The sequence below is a fragment of the Lygodium microphyllum genome, chromosome 20 (genome assembly GCF_053477565.2).
Source record: "Lygodium microphyllum isolate KBCC chromosome 20, Lygodium_microphyllum_v1.1.10, whole genome shotgun sequence".
NCBI classification, from domain to species: Eukaryota; Viridiplantae; Streptophyta; class Polypodiopsida; order Schizaeales; family Lygodiaceae; genus Lygodium; species Lygodium microphyllum.
This window is the reverse complement of record NC_141154.1, coordinates 26,013,307-26,034,939: the sequence shown is the minus strand read 5'-3', so window position 1 is coordinate 26,034,939 and position 21,633 is coordinate 26,013,307.

Here is a 21,633-nt window from a genome sequence, read left to right as displayed (position 1 = left end):
GCGCAGTTGGCACAAGTGAACTTCATGCGGGCCCCAAAGGTCAAAAGCATAAAATGTTGAAGTTTCACATTCAAATGCCTTGAGGGCAAGGTCACACCCAACACCATTCCCCCCTACTAATGGTAGGTCGTGCCTAGCAACAATGGGGCTAGGTCATACCCAGTCCCCCCCCCCCCCCCCACAATGCTAGGTCGCACCTAGCAACAATGGGGGCTATGGGGTTATCCAAACTCCTACTTACCCTGCTACACCCAAGAAAAAGTAGGTTGCTATTTAGGCTTAGTGGTAATAAATGGGGATAACCAATCAATGATGAGCATATTCCCTACAAATCTCCTATTGTCCAATCGTTGTTGATTGTTAGTCTTAAGATGATGAGCCTAGCTATTACACTACCATTGACCTACTCATCCTCTACCTAGCACAACCATAAGGAAGTCTAACACGTTGTTATAGTCCTCCTACCCATATTGCAGCTAGCACGACCTAGCTCTAATGTTTGTGATGGGTGCACAATACATGGATGCAAAGTCTAGGTGATATTCTACACTATCTGTACTATATTAAAATTCAAAGAAAATATCAAACCTCTTTCTTATCTTTTTACATTGTAGACCTACCTAAGTCTTTTCAACTCTCTCTCTCTCTCTCTCTCTCTCTCTCTCTCTCTCTCTCTCTCTCTCTCTCTCTCTCTCTCTCTCTCTCTCTCTCTCTCTCTCTCTCTCTCTCTCTCAACAATCAATCAATCAAAACGATGCATCAAAGGACCATGTGCATGGTACTATCAACCCCATATAAGAAACAACTAGTGAGTCCAAACCCACATTGCTTGGTCATAAAGACTTATGGAGTAACTTATCTCATCCATCAATCTAAGACTCATCCTTACATGTACATAGATAAGCAATGAAGTGTAAGAGAGAATGTGTGTGTGAGTGAATGCGAGTGCATGCGCACATGTGCAAATGCATGTGTTTTGATTCTTTGTAAAGTTTTGCTTGTTTAGGTGGGATTCACATGTGGAAATGGTGTGTATGTGAGACTTTAAGGCTCGAAAAGGCAAGCACCAATGTGCATAGTTCATGATCATACGATAGGGTTTCTATGGGAGTTTGTAATTAGTGAGGCAAAATTTGTTGGAGGAACTAAGCTTCCATGAAGCCATCGAGGGAATGAGGAGAGTGTTCCATGTGGCAAGTCCTATGGTGAATAGTGGCTTCAAGGATCTAGATGTAAGAAGGATGATGTAAGTAATTTATTGGAGGTATGATGGGACCTGAAATGGGCCGACACTGGCTATAGCACTAGCCGGACCTCATGCTCATGACACACAAACACCCTCGCGGACCAGGAGCGTCAATCTAATGCTGAAGGACAAACTATCCTAAAGCTTAATTCATGCGTTTATAGTTTATAGTCCAATGTTCCCTTAAACTCCTCAGAGGGAGAACCCAAAGTACATAGGCATAATGCATCGTCACACACACATAGGAGGCACTCCACTGACTAATAGTCGGAGCCCCACTGCAACTCTCCTACATCGCAGGGATTGGCCCTTTGATGCGCTGCTAAACATATAAGACATACAAGCACCAACTCCTCTCAAGGTACTGATATTTTACGTTCCAGAATGTACCGTTCCTCACAACAATTTTCCCTTAGGACCCAACGACTAACCTACAGCTTAGGATATCCTCTCATGCTCATCGTTGGTTACAACCTAAGGAAGACAGGTGCCATGCATCTAGGAGGTTTTTCTGATACCTTTTAATTATTATGCTTAATGCAAATCGTGTATGGCTATGTGCTCAGACAAAAGGAAGATCAGCATCGTGCATAGTGCATAAAACATTCTTTCCATGAATTTCACTAACGCGTACTGCGTTGAAAGGAGGCACCGAGCCATATACTCATGCTACCATCCTCTTTATTTAAACCGTTTCCTATATGCCAAGTGTAATGCATAAATCAAATCTTTTCTTATCTTTCAATGTTTTAGCCCCTCTTCATCTAACTCTTAGCATTTTGCATCCTTAATCGGTTAGATAGGGTTTCTATGCATTTTTCCCTTTTAAAAGAACAATAAATACGCACAAAACATAGATTCGGGGATAAACCGAGGCCAACCTCGTGCTTTGCCATCGTTATACATTGCACAAATGTAGATATAATTTTTCCTAATTTTTCTCGGTCCATTTCCTATTTTTTCCTTATTTTAAACCCATTTTTTCCATTTTTGGGCATTTTTTCCTATTTTTCTTTAATAAAAAATGACTGAAAATGAAAGTTGATTGTGGGCTGTGGCCCTTAGGTTCATTGACAGCAAAAACTCAGATTTAGTTGGTGTGACATATCATATTTCTCATTTATATAGCAAAAACCCAATATTACCCTTAAAACGCGTGTTTTTCATGTATTTTAACACTATTTCCGGCCATGTAGCCTTATATTTTCTGATTTTCAGGTTGCAAACAGTTGAAACTCGTGGCAAACAATATCATAATAAACTTTCATCCCATATGAACAAAGTTTCATAAAGCAAATAGCATAAAAATATCATTTTCTTCATAAAAATAGCATTACCGCTTATTTTCAGGTCTCGGTTTCTTGGTCTTGATTACGGGACTGATTTCCAACATGTATTTAATGCTCAGCATCTTCAAGAACAGCACTCTTCATGTCTTCATCCATCCGGAAGCAATCCGGTCTCATTCGGACAAGCTTTCCTCCACCATTCTTCATTGTCTTCTTCCACACAAGAACAGCCCCTTAAGGGAGAGAGAGAGAGGAGACAAAAAGACTAGAAACAGAGATCTCCATCCAGGCCATCATTTGACAGGCGAGAGGCGGCGATGGAGTCAGCATACAGAGGGTAGGCAAGGCCCACGATCAAATGGGTAGGTTGTTCACAGCCAGCATGATGCCTCCTCCCTCCATCAAGCGCAAATTTCAGCGCCTGATGGCGCCCTCTTCTCCCACGTTTTCTTCATCTTTTTTTTTCCCACGATTTCATGCTACATTAAAACGCTACATGCCCCCCCCAAAGGTCATGACCATTTGGCCAAACTTTGGTTCAAAAACTTTGGTCCACCTTTTCAAATCTTGCCCATTTGTTGGCTATTTCCCCATCCGGTGTCCAAATCGAGTGTTGTAAATTTTTGCGCATCTGGCTTGACATCCCGCATCGGCCGGTAACTCTTGACAACCTGCACAGCAGTCTGAAAAATTATCAAAAATCAACAAGTGTCGCTCGGGCGCCTTTAAAGCACTTGATGCTTAAAATCGTCCTAGCTAGAGCCGCCGCCTTCGACGTTGAATATTTTTCCCTTGATATTCGTAATTTTTAGCTATTTTTAAGCACTTCTCGACATCAAAACTCTGCTCTCAAGGTGAAGGACAAGTGGTGCACCTAAAGACCTTGTGGGATCCCCAACCATGTGGATAATATCCTAGCTGGGTGGAGCTACTTTTCGTATAGGAGGTGGTGTAGTACATGTTGGATATGGATAGCAACATGCTGAGCATGCCTTGCAACAAGGCCAATTGATTCTACATCTTGAATGGTTATTATTTCATGTGAATTTGAAGCCTTTGTTAGAGACATTTGATGATAGCTTTAGGCATCATGAAGATGAGGAAGAGCATGGAGCTATCAACATTAGTCAAGAAGGATGACTCAAGCCCTACTTTCACAAGGATGAGGGCATTTTGTGAATCTTATGAAGGGGCCTATGTTGGTGATCAATTTTTGATGGAGCATCAAGGGTGTGTCAATGGAGATGCAAATTGAGAGAGAGAGAGACACACACACACACACACGGACATAGTTATCTTCTTGGGCACTTCAATCATGTACCACTTATTCATTTTAGATGGGTATATAGTACAATGTCATGTAAAAGGGACATTCACACCCAATGTGGGTGCGAGCACGATGGCCCTTTATTCCCAACAACCTCCCACCTAAAGGCAACATACTTAAAGGTAGTGAAAGAATCAACTAAGTGAAAGTATGTACAAAGCTGAAAACCTATACTTATACAACTCCCATCATCATGCAACAATGAGCAAACCGCTTTGTTGGAAGACCCTTCATGAGAAGGTCTGCAGGGTTATCATATATATGTAACTTGACAAGCTTAGTGCTTTTGTTGTCAAGTACCTCTCTGGTGAAATGATACTTCACCTATATGTGTTTTGTATTTGCATGAAAGATAGGATTTCATACTAACATGATATCACTCTAACTATTGTCAAGAATCGTGTGGTGGGGGGACTTGTTTGAGCTGCTATGCCAAACACACACTATATACACAAGAGGAAGCTCACTCAAGAACACAATAAGAGAGATGGAGGCCAAAACGTTTTTTCTTACTAATTTCTTCTTCTTCTTTCACACACTATACAATGTACACAAAGTATAGATAAGATACAACATAAAGGAAAGTGGCCTACTAAGTCAAACAGTGCATAACAGACTACACTAATCGACTGACGCTATATCTTTGCTAGTTGTAGATAGGTGTAACAAACTAAATATAACAAGTAATAAGTTAGTCGCCATGTGAGTATCATAATGACCACCAACGTGCTAACTGTAGACCTGTGCACCCATCTAGCCAGGCGGTCCATCATCAATGTCTGCACGTGTTGAGCTTGCCATCTCAACACTCCCCCTCAAGCTCAACTCTATCTCTGCAACTCCAAGTAAGCTTCGGAACTTTCGAAGCTTCTCTGCACCCAATGCCTTTGTGAAAATGTCAGCTATCTGATCCTATGTGCTAACATATACCAAGTCAATCTCTCCTATAAGTACCTTCTCTCTCACAAAGTGGTAGTGCACCTCAATGTGTTTTGTCCTAGCATGGAACATTGGATTCCTAGCTAACTGTATGCTGCTCATGTTGTTACAATGAATGACAAATGGACCATCTCCCTGCACATCCAAATCACCTAATAACTTTTGCATCCATACCACCTCACATGCTGCCATAGCAACACCTCAATACTTAGCTCCGTACTCGATAAAGCAACTGTAGGTTGCTTTTTGCTACTCCATGTAACTGCTGCACTACCAAGGGAAAACATGAATCCACTAGTAGATCTTCTATCTGACATGCTACTAACCCAATCTGCATCTGTGTATCCAGAGACATGTACATCCTTCCCTGCCTCATAAAAAAGTCCATAATGTAAAGTGGACTTCACATATCTCAATATACGTCTAATTGCATCCAAATGAGGCTTTCTAGACATATGCATAAACTAACTGACCAGGCCAACAGCATAGCTCAAGTCTGGCCTTGTGATAGTCATGTCAATCAAACTCCCTACTATCCTCCTGAACATAGTAGGGGTCTTCTATCTCATCCCCAACATCAGCACTCAACTTCACATTTCACTCCAATGGTACTGAAAGAGGCTTATATGCTGTCATACCATACTTGGATAACATATCTAAGCCATACTGCCTTTGGGATAGCCATATACCATCATCACATTTGATCACCTCAATACTAAGAAAGTATCTCAGCTCACCCAAATCCTTCATCTCAAACTTCTTCTTCAAGAAGTCCCATTGTCACTGTCACTTGTAATAATCAAGCCATCTATATAGATGACTATGATGACCAAAGCTGCATCTCCCTTTCTCACATAAAGTGAGTGATGAGCATCAGAAATACAAAATCCAATATTGACAAGATACTCTCCAATCTTGTCAGACCATGCTCTAGGTGCTTGCTTCATCCCATAGAGCACCTTCTTTAACCTACACACATATGTGGGATGCTCTAAATCCTCATAACCTGCTGGCTACTCCATATACACTTCTTCTTGCAATTCACCATGCAAGAAGGCATTCTTAACATCCATTTTCTCTAATACATCACTAGCAGGTGCATACCAACTGTTTATCTCATAAAAAATAACATCCCTGCTCACTCAAAACTCACTTGTGACAAGATTATAACAATGATACCCTTTCTGCTCTAAAGAGTATCCAATAAAAATACATTTTTTAGCCTTTGGATCAAAGCTTCTTCCATAGCTCATCTGGCACATGAACATATGCAACACAGCCAAATACCTTCAAGTGTGATACATCAGGCTTCTTTCTAGTAACGCAATTTTTGGGAGTCATCCCATGAATTGTAGAGCTGTGGGGGTTCTATTCATAATATAGACAGCAGTATAGACAGCTTCAGACCAAAAATATTTTGGGATATTCTTTTTAGCCATTAATGCCCGTGCAACTTCTGTAATATCCATATTTTTTCTTTTTGCAACCCCATTTTGTTGTGGGGTATATCTATAAGTAAATTGCCTCTTTATCCCATGAGTCCTCAAGAAGCTAGTAAACTCATTAGAGAGGTACTCTCCCCTCCATCTGATCTCAAGCACTTCACTTTCAAGCATGCTTCTGTTTCAACAACTGCCTTGAAAGGTTTGAAGTGCTCAAATACGTCACTCTTTTCCTTCATGAAATATACTCATAGCTTCCTTGAACAATCATCAATAAATGTAACAAAGTATTTGCTACCATCAAGAGATACATTCTGTGTAGGCCCCAAACATCTATATGCACTTTACAATTAGCATGCTTTAGCTTTTGTGTTTGATTTTTTCCAAATAAAGAATAAAGTGGTTGGGTGCCCCAATAGTCAGGTTGTGCCCAAATACAATGACCAATAATAAATATTCAAACCATGCGCCCATGCGCATACAAAATAATAAATATATGTCAAGCGCTTCAATAAATAAGTGTATCAAAATAAATATTGGCGCCACGCCTAAGATGCGCGTCCACCAAAAATGATAATTTCTTCTAAATAACTTGAATACACGCTATCGCCCATCACTCCCACCGTCGTCTACTCTACACATCAACTGAAGCATTCACAATTGTTAGAAAATAATAAAATTAAATCGACAAAAGTGAATACCTAGTAGTCTTCAGCTACAAAATAAATAATAGGTTGGAACTCTATCCTAACATTAATTTAATACAAGTGCACACTCTAAACTCATAAACGTCCATTAATTTAAATATGTATTTTGCGAAATCACCCGCTATGAAATCACCCACTTGCATATTAAATTAACGTGACGCCCAAAAAGGACAGGCGTTCCCATCAACTTTTTGCACAAGGAATCCACCTTGTGTACGAGCCCCATCAAATAAATATAATTTTACGGAATCCATTGCAAAACCTCACGGAATCCACCATTGAATATGCCTTTGGCATCATACCCCAGGGGTGGGATAGCAATTGTCCTCAATTGCTATTAGCTCAATGTGGAGCGAGCACTGAGGCGTAAGCACTTAGGTCACGAGTGTGCATCCATTGGGCCTCTTCAACAGGATGATTTTTAAATTTCACCAAATATCTAGAATATTTACGGCCAGTTCTAGTGGTCATATAATCAATATCTAAAATTGTTTTGGGTTCAAGTATTTCAGTTGATTCTTCTAACAAAGGAGTATTTTCATAGATAGGGTGGACATGTAATTGGCCTTTGAAAGGTCGTAACAAACTGATATGAAAAGTATTGTGGATTTTCCAGTGTTGGGGTAGTTCTAATTTAAAGGCATTGTCCTTGATTTTGTGAATGATTTTGAAAGATCCATTAAATCTAGGAGCTAACTTTACAACAGGGTGTTTCTCAACATTTTGTAGTCTAACTCGCTTTTCAATTCGTAACCAAACATAATCATCAATTGTGAAATTCATACATTTTCTTTTCTTGTTAGCTTGTTTAGTATATGATTGCTAGGCTTTCACAATCATATCTTTAACTTCATCAAAAATAGTAGTATGCATATTGGCAATATCATCAACAACTTTAACTTTGTTTGACAATGAAGTAATAGGTGTAGGCAATCTATATCCATAAATGATTTCAAAAGGTGCTTTCCATGTAGCTGTATGTGGAGTGTTATTGTATACAAACTGAAGTAAATGCAAGTGTGTATCCCATGTTTGTGGTTTTGAAATTGTGTATGCACATAAGAGATCCAAGTTTGTATTGTTTGTAGCTTTTGTTTGTCCATTTGTTTCAGGATGAAATGCAGATGAGAAATCAATCTTTGTTCCTAGATTAGCAAACAAAGTAGTCCAAAAATTATTGCAAAATCTAGAATCTCGGTCAAAAATAATAACTTTTGGCAAACCATGGTTAGTGAAAATAGTTTTTAGAAACAATTGAGAAGCTTAAGATGCAGTTAACGTTTTCTTACATGGAATGAAATATGCATGTTTGCTAAACCGATCTACAATAGTCCAAATCATATCATGATTAGTGTGAGTGTTAGGCAAACTAGTAATAAAATCCATTGAAATATGTTCCCATGGTCTTTCAAGAATTGGTAAAGGCATTAACAAACCATACTGCTTACCATGGTGTCGCTTAACTCTTTGAAAAATTAAACACTCAAATACAAAGTTAGAAACATCAGATCCCATCTGGCCAGTAGAAATCTTCAACCAACGTACATAAAGCGAAAATAATACCTCTATGGCCTTGATATGGGGGACAATGAATTTCGTGCAACACAAATGATCTAAATGGAACAGTTACACATAACCTTTTCTCATAAAACATAAATCCATCAACATAAGTCAATGAATTAATTGGAATCTAGTTATTGGCAATTAATTTATTCCAATCAGCTTGAAAACCGAGGTCTTGATCATAGGTATCTTTCATAGGAATAAGCGAATCAAAAGAGATCACAGAAATATTATGAATACTTGGTTTTCTACTCAAGGCATCGGTGGTTGACATTGGATAAGTAGATGAAAACTTTGAATAAAAGTAGCCCATTTAATATGACGGTTAGACATTTGTGGCTGACTAAGGAGATGTTTGATACTTTGTTGGTTAGTTTTGATCATGAATTCAAATCCCATTAAATAGTGTTTCCATTGTCGTAAAGCTTGTACTATAGCTAGCAATTCCTTATTATAGGTAGAATACTTGAGTTCAGAAGGTTTAAGCTTACAACTAGAGTAGGCTATGGGATGGGAATCTTGCATAAGGATAACTCCTATTCCTAATCCACTAGCGTTAGTGACTACTAGGAAAAATGATCTATTAAAGTCAGGGAGTTGCAATATAGGAGCATGAGTTAAGGCATGTTTCAGTAAATCAAAATACTTTTGCTGATTTTCAGACCAATGATACACAATACCTTTCTTTAATAATTTTGTCAAAGGTAATGCAAGCAATGAAAAATTTCTCACAAATTTTCTATAAAAGCTAGCAAGACCTAAGAAAGAATGTAATTCATGCACATTTTTAGGTATCGGCCAATTCAAAATTGCTTCTATCTTTTTAGGGTCAACTTTACTACCTTCAAATGAAACAATATGTCCTAAGTATTCAATTTGGGTTTGGAAAAATTCACTCTTTTCAGGATTAGCATATAATTGATTTTCTTTCAATAATTTGAAAACCAAGGATAAATGTTCATAATGCTCGTTCTCATTCTTACTGAAAACCAATATGTCATCAAAGAAAACAAGGACATAATGCTGATACTTCAAAAATATGCGATTCATCATACAACTAAATGTAGCTAGTGCATTAGTTAAACCAAAAGGCATAACAAGGAATTCATAATGTCCAAATTGAGTTCTAAATGCAGTTTTGAAAATGTCAGATGTGTTTAGTCGTACTTGATGGTATCTAGATTTAAGATCTACTTTACTGAATATTGCAGTCCCTTGTAGTTTATCCATGAGATCGTCTGCCCTAGAAATCAGATATCTATTCTTGATAGTGATCTTATTTAGGGCACGATAATCAATGCACATCCTATAGGTGTTTTTTTTCTTTTTAACCAATAGGATAGGTACACCAAATGGAGAACTACTGGGCCTAATGAGTCCTCGCGTTAACAATTCTTCAACTTGAGTTTGAATTTCTTTCTGTTCAATTTGATTATGTCAATAAGGTGCTTTACATGGTGGTTGAGAACTTGGAATTAAGTCTATTTTGTGATCTTTAGGATGTGTAGGTGGTAAACTAGGTGGTAAGTCACTAGCAAAACAATCTTTAAATTGTAAAAGAAATTGTGAGTGCCTAGGATGCATCTGATTTTCCTTAACTTCGATTTCATTCACCCATATTAAGTATGATTTGCTACCTTTTCATAATGCACATTTAGTCTGTGTATGACTGAGCAATGGAAAATTATCAAAAGCGTGCATACCATGCAATGTGATTTGTTTTCCATGAGAATGAATCTTCATTGAATGAGTGGAATAATCTATATCGGGATTATATTGATGATGCTAAGGCTTTCCTAAGATAATGTCACTAGATTGCAGAGACACAACTAAGAAATTTCTACGTTTAGCATAATCATCAATTTTAATTTCTAAGTCATGCACTTCTTGTGTTCCATTCTATCTAATATCTAGGAATGCAGCCTTGATTCGATAATGAGTGGAAACAATATGTAAATTCAATTCTTTGACTAATTTTGCAGAAATAAATTGTGTGTGCTCCCATCATCATGTAAAACAATCTTTTCTTTACAATGCACAAGACATTTCATCGTTAATAAAGAATGGAAATTTGGTATACCTGGTAAAATATCTGAAGTAGTGCCAATATCGTCATCATCTTTCGTAAAATCTGACATTTCTTCATAGGCTTCATCTTTAGTCACTCCCAAGTAGTTGATGTAAACAGTTGGCTTTTTGGATTGACAATTCACCACTAGATGTCCAGGTTGATGGCATTTATAACAGACTATGGATTTGGCTTTAGAAACATTATTGGTAATAGCGGGAAGTTTAGGAATGTTGGGATTTGGCTGGCAAGATGGCTTAGGATTTGGATTTGTGTTTGATGGTGAAGCAAGGAGTCGTGTCCAAGATTTATGGAATGAAGATGGAACAAAGAAGTTTTGATTGAATCTTCAAAAGTTAGAGTTGAATTGCTTCCTACCAAAGTTACCATTGTTTGAGGATTGTTGTGGTCGTTTCTCCCACCCTTGAATTTTGTCTTCAGCATCATGGGCCAAGGAAATTGCATCCTCGAGAGTCGTTGGCTTGAACATGTTCACTTTCACATAGAAGTGACCAAGCAAACCAAGCATAAACTTGCACTTATGGGTCACCTTAGGTACATCTTCGAGCATTCGAAGTTGCAATAAAGCCTTCTAGAAACACTCGGTATATTGTGAAATAGGCTCGCGATCTCTTTGTTGCAGAAGATCCCACTGTTTGATTGCTTTTTCGTGGAATTGAGGTGGAAGAAAATTCTACAAAAATTTCTTTTGGAAAGTCTCCCAAGTAGTAGGACAATCAATGATTTTGCGGACAATAGTCCACCATAGTGATGCTCTGTCCACTAAATGATTAGTGACACACTTAATTTTTTCTTTTTTGGCATACTGCTCTTCATGAAAATAGTCATCAAATTAACTAATAAAAGCAAGAACACTCTTTCCATCGAGTAACTCATTGAAAGTACAGAATTTGAAATTTCTTTTACTTATCTTGGCTTCTTTCTGAATAGATTGTGCTTCAAGTGTCACATCAATCGTGTGTCATATAACATATTCAAATTGTGGTCCATCTTGATCGGCAGTAGATCGTTGAAGATTGGCCAATTGAGCTTGCAAAGTTTGATGTGCTCTCCGTTCCTCTTGAAGCTGCATCATAATTAGGTCTAGTTTTTGCTCCATCGTTGGTTCCAATAAATCACCTTTGGTCATAAGATCTTCCATATTTTGGTCGGTCATCTTGCAAAATTTTTAACAACCTCACACACTCGAAATCTTGTTAGGGGGATGAGCGTAGCTCAAGGTCAGGTTTACAAGGCATGTTCTCTCTCTTTTTTTTTAAATGGCTTTTTAGCAATCTTTATTCTCTGCGGTTATGAAAATTGATGTCGGCCTTCTTCCAAGTGGATATATCTTCCATATAGTTTGCGTATGATTCTCTACTTGCTGGAATTCGTCTTTGTCACAACGCAGGTGTGAATAGTGGCTTGCTTAAGGTGTAAAACGGGTTCGGGGTAGGTTCAATGTGAACAACTATTAGGTAGGAGATTAAAAAGTGGAAGTTTTAAGCTTTAGAAAAGCTTAGAAACTTTAAGCTTGAAAGCTTAATGATTTTGATTAATCGTTTTGAGGTCGGTGGCATGTCCTGGCTAATGTCGACGACCGTGAGTCCATGCTACGCCACAATCGATTGAACTTTTGAGCTTAAGCTTTCTTTTAAGCTTTTTAAGCTTAATCAACTTAAACTTCATGAAGCTTCTTCTCTATTCTTTGCTATGTCTGTTATGTCCAAGAGACTTACAAAGGATTGTTCAAAGAGGAGAGAGAGACAGGGAAACACCATATCCATGAGCCTTCTGACTCTCAAAGTCATTTCTTCATGTTCCACACTCACAAACTGAAAAGCACACAATACAAAGATAAAGTGACCTAGTGTAAGTGTAGACTAGACAGACTAACTCTAGTCAGGTCACTATCTGACTACTAACCTGACTTATTTAATGTAGTCACATGTAGACAGTTGCACACTTTAGCTGTCACATAGATGTCGGTCATAGATAAAGACACACTGACGGTGAGCTTGATTTCTAACACTCCCCCTCAATCTCAAAACAAAACTCAAATCATCTGCATCACTCCAAGTAGCTATCTAAGTGAATGAACTTATTTTTACCAAGTGATTTGGTAAATATGTTTGCTACCTGGTCTTCAGTCTTCACATGCTCCAAGTCAATCTGATCTGCTAAAACCATTTCCCTTATGAAATGGTAGTGAACCTCAATGTGTTTTGATCTTGCATGATAAACAGGATTGCTTGCTAACATGACACTACTCAAATTGTCACAGTACAGCTTGACTTTGCTGTCCAAGTGTACTCCCAAGTCATTCAATAACTTCTGTAACCACTTAGCTTTAGAGGCTGCTAAGGCCGCACCACGATACTCTGATTCCGTACTGGACAATGCAATTGTAGGCTGTTTCTTACTCTGCCAACTGATCATGCTACTACCCAATCCAAATGCATAGCTGCTGGTTGACCTCCTGTCATATGTGCAACCAGCCCAGTCAGCATCAGTGTACCCCATCAAGTCAAGGGGTTTCCCATATGCATAAAACAGCCCATGATCTGTGGTACTCTTTACATATCTCAGAATTCTACTGATTGCATCCAAGTGTGGTTTGCGAGGCTTCTGCATGAACTGACTGATCAGCCCCACAACATAACTCAAGTCAGGTCTAGTGATAGTGAGATAGATCAAGCTGCCTACCATTTGTCTGTACATAGTAACATTCTCAATCTCTGTCCCAACATCAATCTGCAGCTTGACATTCTGCTCTAAAGGCGTATCCATAGGCTTGCAATCAGCCATACCATATTTCTATAACATGTCATGAGCATACTGCTTCTGTAGCAGCCATATGCTTTGAGGTGTAGAGACAACCTCAATCCCCAAAAAATATTTCAGCTCTCCAAGGTCCTTGACCTTAAACTCAACCTGTAAACATGTCTTTATTTCAAGAATCCCATTTTCATCATCTCCTATAATGATTAAGTCATCAACATAGACAACTAGGAAAACATAGCCACTATCTGTCTTCTTCACAAACAGAGTATGATCAACATCTCCCAATCGGAAACCATGTTGCTGCAAATAACTGCTGATGCGACAGGAAGTCAGTTTTTGGTTATTGTTTTTCTTTGGGTTCAGGAATTTTCTCTTGGATTAGTAAGAAGCAGCCAACAGTGGCATTATCTTCTACCGAAGCAGAGTACAAGGGAGCTTGTTTTGCTGCATGTGAAGCAGTATGGTTGAGAAGGATTCTATCTTGGCAATGCCATTTCCTTCATTTCAGCCTCTTCTGGTGCTTGTTGATGGCAAGCTTCCCCGGCTGCACACCAAAAACATGGAGTCCCAAGAGGAATACCAAGAAAAAGGGAATTCTCTTGCAATAAAATCTATCTTGTAACATCAACAAGCTTTTATTTCATTCTTTTAATCATCAAAACAAAGAAACCCATATAGCCGACATACATGTGCTGGAAATTCTAGATGTACATAGCCTTCAGGCTATTCCATGTAAACCTCTTCCTGTAATTCTCCATTGAGAAATGCATTCTTTACGTCCATCTACCATAGTTTCCAGCCTCTAGCTGCTGCCAAAGCAATCACAGTTCTCACTGTAGCCATCTTTGCTACAGGGCTGAAAGTCTCCTCATAATCAAGACCATACTGCTACACATATCCTTTTGCAACCAGCCTGGCCTTATATCTTTCCAATGATCCATATGATTTACATTTTACCTTATACACCCACTTGCATCCAATAGGCGTTTTGCCCTCAGGCAACTGTACCAAATCCCATATACCATTTTCAGCCAAAGCTGAATATTCCTCATCCATAGCAGCACATACCTTTATGAATATTCAGCTATGGATGAGGAATATTCAGTGTAAGTATTCCTGTTACTTACTTGGTTCTCTAAAACCTGTTACTTTTGTCATATAAGCATAATGACGGGCTGAATATCCAGTGTAAGTATACCTGTCAACAGGTCGTCTGACCCTCTCTGGTCTCCTGAGCTGTGGCTCACTATGAGCTTGCCTCTCATGAGGTGGCACATAACGGCTCTACCTAGCACCTAACGTCATAACAGACGGAATCCCCAATTCACTGTCTAAGCTGTCACTGCTAGATGAATCATAATCTGCAGTGAGTGGACCTGTTACATCTTCAAAAACCTTTTCTTTTCCCTTATCTGTTCTCCCCCTCACTGACATATCCTTGTTAGTGGATGCAGTAGTGCGACTTCGCAATCGTCCTGTCCAAGGACTCACTGTAGATGATACATCACCTGTCTGACCACTCATGGAAGTACTCTCTGTAGGAGTATTTTCAGCATGACTCATACTGGGTGAGCCATCAGTAGGCACTGCAACAGGATTCCCATACCAGGATGCTAACTCATCAAATACCACATCTCTGCTTATGAGTGTCGCATGTGAAGAAGGTACATAATACTTATAAGCTTTCCGTTCCTGTGTATATCCTATAAACACACATTTCACTGCCTTAGGATCCAATTTCTTCCTCTTCTTATCCGGTATATGCACATATGCAATGCTGCCAAATACCTTCAAGTGCGAAATATCAGGTTTATGACCATACAGTCGTTCATACAAAGTGACATCATGAATCCCTGCTGTAGGGGTTTGATTCAGCACATAGACAGTAGTCATCACTGCTTCAGCCCAATAACCATTTAGCAGACATTTTTCATTCAGCATAGCTCTAGCTGACTCCATCAAAATCATGTTTTTCCTCTCTACAACACCGTTTTGTTGTGGTGTAAAACTACATGTGAGCTGTCTTCTGATCCCATATTTAGCAAGATACTTGTCAAAGTAATTTGAGACATATTCACCTCCTCCATCTGATCTCAAGCATGATATGTAACAGCCCAATTCATTTTCAGCATGCTTCTTGAAGTCTTTGAATGCATCAAACACATCATCCTTATGCTTCAAAATATAAAGCCAAGTGTACTGCTGAAATCATCAATGAATGAGACATAATACCGTGCACCGCCAAAAGAAGCATTATGTGAAGGACCCCAGACATCAGAGTGCACCAACTGTAAAGGCCTAGTGCTGTTTTTTACATGTCTCATGAAAGGAAACCATGCGTGCTTCCCAAACTAACATGCAGGGCATACACGACCAAAATCATTATACTTGAATTTAGGTAATCCAAGTACTACTTCCTTCTGCTACATAGATTTTAGCTTTTGTACATTGACATGTCCAATCCACTTGTGCCAAATCTCTACATCCTGAATGGCACTCTCATCATGAGCAAACATGGCTGCCTTAAGTCCCGGAATGGTCACGTCTAATGTAAACATCTTGCCATCCCTTCTGCCCTTGGCAATTAACTTGCAGCCATTTCCATACTCCTCAATGAAACACCCATCTTTGTTAAACCTCACTTGCAAATTCTGTTCTACCATTTGACCCATAGACAACAGATTCTTTGTTATGGTCGGTACATGTAATACATCATACAGGCCTTTCTTCTTGCCATCAGGCATCATAAGAGGAACAATACCTTTATGCTTTATGTCATGTTGGGTGTCATCCCCAATACATACATGACCATGTGTACCTGCAACCATCTCATCATACCACTCTCCATGCGGTGTCATGTGGTTTGACGTACCATGTGTCATCTCTATCATGTCTCGATGCATTTTTAGATACATGCTGCATGGCAAAGAGTCTATCAAATGGCTCATCATGAGCACCACTGGAAGATGCATAGTGCCCATACTGTGTGCCCTTTGCTTTCATATCTCCCTGCTTCTTGTAACAATCCTTTGCAATATGCCCATACCGGCCACAATAATGGCAATCCTTGTCCCTGTTGGACTGATCAGATGACTGCCATGAACCAGATCCACCACCTCTACCTCGGGGTGATCTCCCCCTGCCTCTAAACCCGCCAGATCCATGCTGGCCTTGTGTATTTGCACCATGCCAATTACTTTGATGTTGCTGCTGTCCATAAGCATTACGAGTGTCAACACGACCTCGAAATGAACCATGACCTCTAGATCCTCTGCCACACTGGCTAGAGTATAACACAGTGTCTCTACTCTGACATGCACTGGAACCTGTATTCAAACCAAGTTTGACTTCCTCATGCAGCAACAAGGCAACTAGCTCTTCTCAACTAGGGGGCTCTTCTCTAACAGAAATGGAAGTGTCAAAAGCCTTGTACTCTTTGCCTAAGCCATTCAAGGCAACAGCAATCATATCATCTTCTGATACACTTGAGCCAATGGTAGCAAGTTGATCAACTATGGTCTTAATCTCCGTGGTATACACCTGGATGCTCTTGCCATTCCTAGACATGTTGTTGAACTGCTGTTTCAACTGGATCTTCCTTGCATGTGTCATGGTACCATAATTTTTCATCAGTATGTCCCAAGCATCCTTCGGAGTCTCACATCCAGTGATTTGAATTACCATAGCATCAGATATACATAAAGAAAACCAATGCAGCACCTTGCATGCTCTTTCATTCCATAGCTTGTAAGCTCTTTTCTGTTCATTTGTTGGATTGTGTGTAGGCAACGCAGGAGCAGCCTCATCTCCTGTACATAGATCCCAATAACCTCTGCCAACCAGAAAGTTTTTCATTCTGAATTTCCATAATGCAAAGTTCTTGTTGTCCAACTTCTCTCCAACTATCTGAGTGATATTGTCACTCCCATGTGCATTAGCCATGATGCAATAGACTGTCTATCAAGTGCATGACTCCCTGCAGACCAATAAGTATGACTGACCAAGTTCAGTCCGTAACAGTTTATGACAGTTTTCTGCACTAAATTGCAGAAAAAAAAAGGGTATTTCAGCCCACTAACACCCCAAAACCACCCACAAAAAAGTGGTCTCAATTGTAGGTATAACTGTCAATACATAAGCTATGTGTTTGCTTCAGCTTAAGCTTCTGTAACCTCACTGCCAGGGTACATACATGCAGTCTGAAAACTGTAAACTGTGAGTAACCAGCAGCAATTTCAAGTCCAAAACTGAGTGGAAATCATGTCATACATGTTTCAAAACCTTCCAGATAGCTGCTAGTACATTTGGTAGTCAAGACATGAGCATAGAGGCACAGAACAGTGCATAACCAGCACATACAAGTGTCAACAAATTTAGTTGCAGGTTGCAGTCAACCAAAATTTAGCATAACAAGCTCCAAGCAGCTCCAAAATGTCTTCCAATCATGTCATACATTTACTTTGTAGTGGCAAGTTCAATACATGAGCATCTGAGTAGGCATTGACAACCTGTCTTCATTGACCAATGGCATAAACTTCATGAACTATTTGTAATTAACCAAGACAGTGTGACTGCATTTACTTCAGCTTCAGAATTCAGTTTTCAATGATGCTCATTGCTTGCTTCAATCCTCCATACATTCAGCATGTATAGGTCAGTTCATATAGATGATGGAACCCCCAAGATGACCTGTATTGCTTCAGTAATACACAATGCTTGTCATTGACTGTGTATGACAGTTTTTAGCCTGTCAATGATTTTCAAATCTGAGTATTCTGAGCAATAAATCTCAGCTCCAAGACATTTGATCCAATGTATACATGCTTTGACACATTCTTGTGCTCCAAGATGCCTTCTAAGTGTAGTACAAGGTTCCCATATATCAATAATGACTGAATGCATGCTGTCCATTCATGTTTACAGCAGTTCAGAACTGATTACAGATCTGTGTCTGTTACTCCAGCTCATAACAGAGCTCCCACACAAGCATTTACCTCTTGTACACTTCAGATACCTTCAAGAGTGAGCATACATGCCCTATGAGTCTTGCCCAAGTGCCCCATTGAAGTTTGACAGGTTGCAGTCCACCCAGCTCAACAGGCGCAGTTCACGCTGATTTCCAGATCTGGTTGACAGCTGGTCCTCCTCATCATGAGGCTCAATGATCACTTACATATGCTCAAAGATGCCCACCAAGGCTCCCAGAAAGGCCTCAACCACTGTGATAAAGCATAGAGTCCAAAATGAGCAAATGCATACCTTGACAGAGTAATGGCAGCCTGTTTTGTTTTCAAAAAACCTTGTTCTTCAGCTTCTTCAAGTCTTCTTGACTCCCTCCTGCTCCAGAGAGCTCAACCTGGCAAAGCTTTGATACCATGTTCAAAGAGGAGAGAGAGACAGGAAAACACCATATCCATGAGCCTTCAGGCTCTCAAAGTCATTTCTTCATGTTCCACACTCACAAACTGAAAAGCACACAATACAAAGATAAAGTGACCTAGTGTAAGTGTAGACTAGACAGACTAACTCTAGTCAGGTCACTAGCTGACTACTAATCCGACTTATTTAATGTAGTCACGTGTAGACAGCTGCACCCTCTAGCTGTCATAGATGTCGGTCATAGATAAAGACACGCTGACGGTGAGCTTGATTTCTAACAAGGATCTTCTCAGGTGGTCCTCTGCCCCAACAGAGACTGGTCCTTCATGACCCAATAGTGTAGCAGGGTGTTCTTCACCACTAGGAATGCGCTAGTATTGACGGATTTTCGCGAGACTAACTGTAGAGCCTGTTTGTTCCAAGAGCTTCGCCTTCACGCGAGATGGTAAGCGATTGGAAGCCCTCGATCTCAGCTTCGCTTTGATATCACTGGTGTGCAAATCGGATGCCATATGTGTACGTAGCGAGTGCCGGAAGGTCCCTAAGAACAAAAGAACTCTACTTTAGTTCAAAAAGCAAGAGAGAGGATTTGCACGACATGAAGAAAATAGGCCATTGGGTACAATCTCCCCCCATGCCTTGTGTGAGCGCTCCACAAAGCATGTATTTAATATTTTATTCATCTCCAAGCTAAAAAATAGCCCAAATTTACAATTAGCACACTTTAGCTTTTGTGTTTGCTTTTGTCCAAATAAAGAATAAAGCAGTTGGGCATCCCAAGAGTCGGGCTATGCCTAAATACAATGACCAATAATGAATATTTAAACTGTGCGCCCATGTGCATACAAAATAATAAATATATATCAAGTGCTTCAGTAAATAAGTGTGTCAAAATAAATATTGGTGCCACGCCTAAGACGTGCGTCCACCAAAAATGATAATTTCTTCTAAATAACTTGAATACACGCACTATCGCCCAGTGCTTCCCAGCGCCACCGCCACTTGCTTTACACATCAACTGAAGCATTCACAATTGTTAGAAAATAATAAAATTAAATCGAAAAAAGTGAATACCTAGCAATCTTCAGCTACAAAATAAATAAATAGGTTGGAACTCTATCCTAACCTTAATTTAATAAGAGTGCACACTCTAAACTCATAAACGTCCATTAATTTAAATATGTATTTTGCGGAATCACCCACTTACACTTTAAATTAACGTGACGCTCGAAAAGGACAGGCATCCCCATCAACTTTTCGCACAAGGAATCCACCTTATGTACGAACCTCGACAAATGAATATAATTTTACGGAATCCATTGCAAAACCTCACGAAATCCACCGTGGAATATGACTCCTGGCATTAGGTAATCATGAGAGAGACCAACTCATCAAAATTTGGAAATGGCTTCCATATGTATACTAAAGTAACAAATGATTTCCATGCTTTCTTATTATTGAGTCCACTCAAAGTGGATGAAACCAAATCATCATCATCAGGCATTGCATCAATTGCTGGTAAAGCATTTGCAATGCTCCTCACCTTCAACACATACTCATTGATAGACATTTTCCCTTTCTTCAATGTATTCAACTCTTGCTTGAGTTGAATATTTGGTGCCTTTGTATTTACTGAAAACATGTTCTCAAAAATTGTACAAGTTGAATGTGAAGTTTCTGCATTCTTGATATGTCCCAGCATAGTATTATCAATGACTGTAGATAGACAGTACATCACCTTTTCGTCTTTTGCATTCCACTCTTTCCATGCCTTTAATTCATCTGCAGGGAGGGATACCCAGCTCTGACTCCTTTTCTTCATCTGAAATAAACTCATAAAGGCCCTTTCCATGTTGAGATATTGAGCTCCACTCGTGATGTGCCAGGGCGACCGTTGTGCATTTATGTCACCGACTTGTTAGCTACAGATGTGGTTGGTATGGTACACCGTCCATGAATAATAGCTAGAGGACAGCTATCCTTATCTACTCTAGTTCGTGGCTCAATTAGTATGCCACCTTAGTTAATTGAGTTTGGTTTGAGACCCATATATAGGGTTCTTCTATTTCTCTGTACTAGAGTTCTTTTGGCTTACACAACTAAGAAGAGGAAAACTGTTTTCAGCCTCCAACCTTTGTGTGTATTCCCCCATTGTGTAAGTGAGAAAGCTACAAGTGAGACTCCTTCCTTCTCTCCCACAATCTTGACATGGTATTAGAGCCTGGTTCGTGGTAAGGAGCTCAAGAAAGCAAACCAAGTTCGCGGTGTTTTGGTAAGAGGACTAGTGTTGCTTTCATTTTTCGAGTTTGGGAGCAAGTCTCTGCAGAGGTAGCACAACCAGAAAGTGCAAGAGTGCATTGTCTCAGGTTGAGATGCCTTTCGCGGTGTAGCAAGAGGGCAGTATATGCTGTGGGTAAGGGCTTTAGCCCTTGATTGCCCTGTTTTTTTGATTCGAGGCCATTTCGGGGCCCGTTTTGGAGGCGGAAGTTTTCCACGCGCACTCAGGAAAAGGCCCTGTTTTTTGCTGTGCGACCTGTTGAGAATCTTCCAATCACACCCTATGTATGCCCCTTTGTATGGAACAGCTAGGCTAGGGAGATGCAGTTCATTCTAGAAAGAGAGACAGATCCCATAGGCACAGTGGATGTAGTGTGCTACCAAGCAATCCTATAAAATGATGTACTTGACTATCACTTTCATATATGATGATAATGCAATAGTACTTGTCTCTTTCTATCAAGTGTCTGTGTCATTGTCAGTCCTACACAAGAATGTGTTTATGAGTTCAAGTTTCAATCTTGAAACCTAATTCACTTGTGTTACAGTCTTGTCTACATTGTCATGTCAACATGAGTTCTCTCTTTATCTTCCATCCTCCATAGCTTCTGC